The sequence below is a fragment of the Bison bison genome, unplaced genomic scaffold, assembly GCF_000754665.1.
Source record: "Bison bison bison isolate TAMUID 2011002044 unplaced genomic scaffold, Bison_UMD1.0 scf7180017864289, whole genome shotgun sequence".
In the NCBI taxonomy this organism is placed as follows: domain Eukaryota; kingdom Metazoa; phylum Chordata; class Mammalia; order Artiodactyla; family Bovidae; genus Bison; species Bison bison.
Window position 1 is genome coordinate 4151491 of NW_011494861.1, and position 4668 is coordinate 4156158.

Sequence of the window (4668 nt, forward strand, 5' to 3'; positions counted from 1 at the left end):
GCCCGGGGGATGCCTTTCGACTTCTGTCTCTCATACGTGTAAAACTTATACTTTCTCCTTCCCCCAAACAGCTTCTCTTTCATCTTCCCTGTTCCGTCGTCTCCCTTCCCCAATCTTCCTCATCCCGAGTTGACCCCATGAGCTGCTCCTCTTCCTTCCATCAGCTCCATCAGTTGTCCTGGACTGTACATTCTTCCCTTACAAGGTCATGGGGAAGAGCGCTTTTCCTCTTCTGTATGCTCCCAGACCACAGGCCTATTCCACCTCTGCTTTCTACACTTTGCACAGGGTGGCCACTCGTGGAGCACGTGATTAAATACTAAGTTGATGTGCTCTAGGTTGTCTTGTCTCCTGCTAAAGAAAAAACTATTCAATGACACTTAAACAAAAAAAAGTTTTTTTAATTTATCTGGTTGTGCTGGGTTTTAGTTGGGGCACACAGGATCTTTTAGCTGTGGCATGTGAACTCTTAGTTGGGGCATGTGGGATCTAGTTCCTGGACCAAGGATGGGAACCCGGGCCCCCTGCATTGGGAGCGTGGGGTCTTAGACCACCAGGGAAGTCTGTAATGACATTTGTTGAAGACAGGAAAGCAGACTTTTACTTAAACAGGGGCCACGGCAATGGGTGCAGGGACCCCTGCAGTGGGATCTTGCAGTGGGAGAATGATCTCAACTCTGAACACAGGGTGGGCACGTGGGGGTTTACAGCCAGAGACCATGGTTGGGTGGGGTTGGTGGATGGAAAATTCCTAAGAGGAAACATCAGGGGTGAGCTAAACCAGCCTCACTGGAATTTTGCTAAAGGCAGGCCAGGGTGGGCAGACAGCCCCTGGGGGCTGGTGGGGAATGAGAAACTGATCAGATTTCTAGGGTGGAAATTTCTTGCTAAAACTGAATTTTGTAAGGAAGGCCACAGATGGGCCTAGAAAGTTCAGGAGTCTGAAAAAGTTTGATCAAGCAAAGAATCTTTGTTTTTTCCCGATATTTGCCTATTGGAAGTACCGATTTTTCTCATTCCCATGTGGTGCCAGGTATTAAGTGTATCCCACAGCTTCTCCATAAAGCTGTGATGTGGGAAAAATGACCTTCTTACCTAAGAGACCAGCATTCTCCTCAGGGAACAAAAGGTCTTTGTTTAGGAAAATACCCCATGAAGGGGTGAAAGGTGAAAACCACAGAAAAGGAGACAGGAAACCAAACCAAACCCCAACCACTTTAAACTCTTCTGCATAGTCAAAGAACAGGTATCTGGGGGGGAGAGAGAGAAGCAAGAGGTGGGGGAATGAAGGAAGAGATGGTTGATGGATGTTTAAGAACAAGCAGAAGGCTCATATTGTTATTAGCATTCATAAACTTGCTTCAACTACCCCAAACCTTCAGCAAGAATGCAGAAACGTCTTTTGACATTATTATTATCCTTACTTGGTTTTCATACAGAAGGCATGAGGTCACACCCATGCCAGAGTTGATGCCAAGCTGGAGATAAAGCGACAGGCAGAATCAGAGCAGGGGCAGGGCAGACTGGACTGTGGGGCAGAGAAGTGCGATGGGAAGCAATCTTGGCGAGGCTTGGACCTGCCTAAGGGGCTGGAGGACACGGCGCCTGCAGCCCCATCCGGCACTCAACAAGCCTGCCTGGACTCATCTTGTGGACGGTCTGCATGCCACCTCCAGACAAGGAGGTGTTAATGTTAAGAGTTTGGTGAGTCTTCACTTTCAACAGACATTTATGCTGCACCGACTGTGTGGCAGGCACAGTTCCAAAGGAGACACAGGAGGAACCAGCTGATCGGTCCACAGTTTCCATCGCTCCCTGGAATAATGCTCGCTTCCTTGCTTAGAAAGTTTTGCCAGCTCCTCCTGCCTGGAAGTGATGTCAGCATTAGCACATGTTCCCCAGTGTGGATGATGAGCCCTTCGGGCCCTGCTCCAGCTCACCTATTCAGCCTCCTCCTCTGAAATCCCTCAGGAAGCCCCTGGTCCCTCAGTTCATGGCTGATTCCTGGATATTCCCAGGATGCCTCAGGTCAGGCTACAAAATCTCCACACACCAGATTCTATTCCTTCTTCCCTGGACCTTTCCTGTCCATTTTTTCAAGCCAGGTCATGGCTGGTGGTCCTTCCTGACCACTCCTTCCCCTCTCCCTGACCCCTCTCCATTCCCCAAGGCCCAGCAGCCTCCACCATGTTGGAGTCTGTGTTCTCATGGTGCTCTCAGCGGGCCGAGGTGGACCACATTATCATGATCCATTTTCATAGGGTCTCCCCTCTAGGACGATGGTAAAGAGGAGAGGGACCAGTCTTACTCATCTCAGGGCCCACATGGCACCTGGTGCTCTATCAGCATTGAACTGTCTGGACAGCGAGGCTGAGAGATATTTTCACCTGAGGATCCCGAGAACTTTCTCCAGCATCAGTAGGACAAGGAGCACCAACTATGGCTGCAGCCTGCCCTCTGACTCATTTTCATCCAACTCCCGGTATAAATAGCTCCCTTTCCCCATATCAGAAGCCATCTGCTCCCGCTAGCTGCCCAGTCTATAAATATCCTGTTGGATCCAGCCTGCCTTGGCACAGCGGCTGAGAGGACTTGAGGGGAGTGAACACCAAAAGAGATGAGGCCGGTGGGAGTGAAGATGCAGAAATCACCCAATCTCGCACTTTTTGCATCTCCAGCCACAGGCTGACAACACTTCTCACGTGGGCTTGGAAACTCCCAAAATATTCCTGGGAATCCGGCAGAGACAGATAAACATCAGCTACTCCTGGTCTGGTGGTTTTCAACACACTGTCTGCCGCGTCTCTCACCGGCTGAGACACAGCTTGGAACTCAATTTGAGGCAACCCTCCCCATTCCAGTGGGATTCCTGCAGGATGGGAAATGATACGGCTTTGAAAGGAGTTGCTTTTCAAGCACATTTCAAACGGAGTCGTGTAACTCTATGCTCCTCGAAGCTCCTTCTTACATTTAACAAACGAAAGACCTCCATTCCACACAGTATTGTGCTCTAAAACCTGCATAGATTGCCAAGGAGGCAAAAAGGAGGTTAGTGTTTGGGAGAAGGGACCTGGGGTATGTTCCGGCTCCTCCTGCAAACACAAGCCCACTGCTGGCATCACGCACCCTGTTTGTGAAACTGCCTGGTTTGTGGGTGCAGCAGAGTGAAGCCTCTTCTTTACTCTTGCGGGCCCATCCCACACACCTGGGCGGCTGGTTTCTCTCTAGTATCATCCCCCACCCCCACCCCCAACCAGGGCACTCTCGGCAGCTCTTGACCTTTGAGCAGCCACTGGGTGGTAAAAAGTTCTCTGGTCAGTTCAAGTCTACAGGGTCTCTCCACAAGGCAGATGGGCAGAGGTTCAATTTCTTCCCCCTCACCCCCAGCTCTGGCTGCACCCAGCCAGGACCCTGCACTGGGAGATGGTAGATGTGCCTTTCTTCTACTACTTCTTTTTTTTTTTTTTTAATATTTATTTTTATTTTTGGCTTCATTAAGTCTTAGTTGCAGCACGTGGGATCGTCCTTGAGGCATGCGGCTTCTTTCTAGATGAGGCGTTCGGGCTTAGTTGCCCCAAGGCATGCAACCAGGGATGGAACCCGTGTCCCCTGAATTGAAAGGCAGATTCTTGACCACTGAACCACCAGGGAAGTCCCCTTCTTGAAGTCCCCTCTGTGTTTTCAGCTGGGATCTCCAGAGAACGGTTAGGAGATAGAGGTGTTTTTACTCAAGAATTGGGCTTCAAGGATCATGCAGGTGAATGTGTTCAAGATCTGGAGATGCTAAGCTGGAGATCTGGGAGAGATGATCTTTCCTGGTGGCTCAGACTGTAAGGAGTCTTCCCGCCATGCAGGAGACCTGGGTTCAATCACCGGGTTGGGAAGATTCCCTGGAAAAGGAAATGGCAACTCACTCCCGTATTCTTGTCTGGAAAATCCCATGGACAAAGGAGCTTGACAGGCTACAGTCCATGGCGTCCCAAAGAGTTGGACACGACTGAATGACCTCACTTTTTTTTTGGGAGAGACGAAGGTGTGCATTCCAGCGGGAGTGAGAGTCTGAAGGCAGAAAGCAGACAATGTCCAAGTTTGAAGACAGTTGGGCAGAGAGTGAGCTTTCTTTCCTACTCAGCCCTTCAGTGGATTGGAGAGGCACACTCACAGGGTGTGGGAGTGGGGAGAGCGCCTTTGGTTTCATTCTGTCTGTGGACTCAAACGCTAAGCTCGTCCACAGACACATGCAGAAATAACGTTTGGCTCAGTACCCAAGCCCCCTGCACCTGGTCAAATTGACACATGGAATGAATCCCCACACTTGGTTTCTCCACATTGTCTGTCTACTCTCCTCCTTCCCACTCATTAGGCTCCTCCAGGGTGAAGTGGGTGGGGGCAGCCATGTCATTAGCCACTGTTTCCTTTGGCCATGGCAGACATTTAAAGCTGTGAGGGGCTTTGGGGTCCCTCAGAGGCTCCCAGGAGCTGGGGACGGCTCACCTGTGGTTCCCTTGAGGGGGATGGAGCCTCACTCAGCTGGGGGTTTAGCTTCATGGCTCTTTGAAGAAGTCTTCTAATTTTGATGCAGATGTATAGAACAGACATGTGGACACAGTTGGGGGTCAGGGGAAGGAGAGAGTGGGACAAACTGGGATATTAGGATTGACATATGTA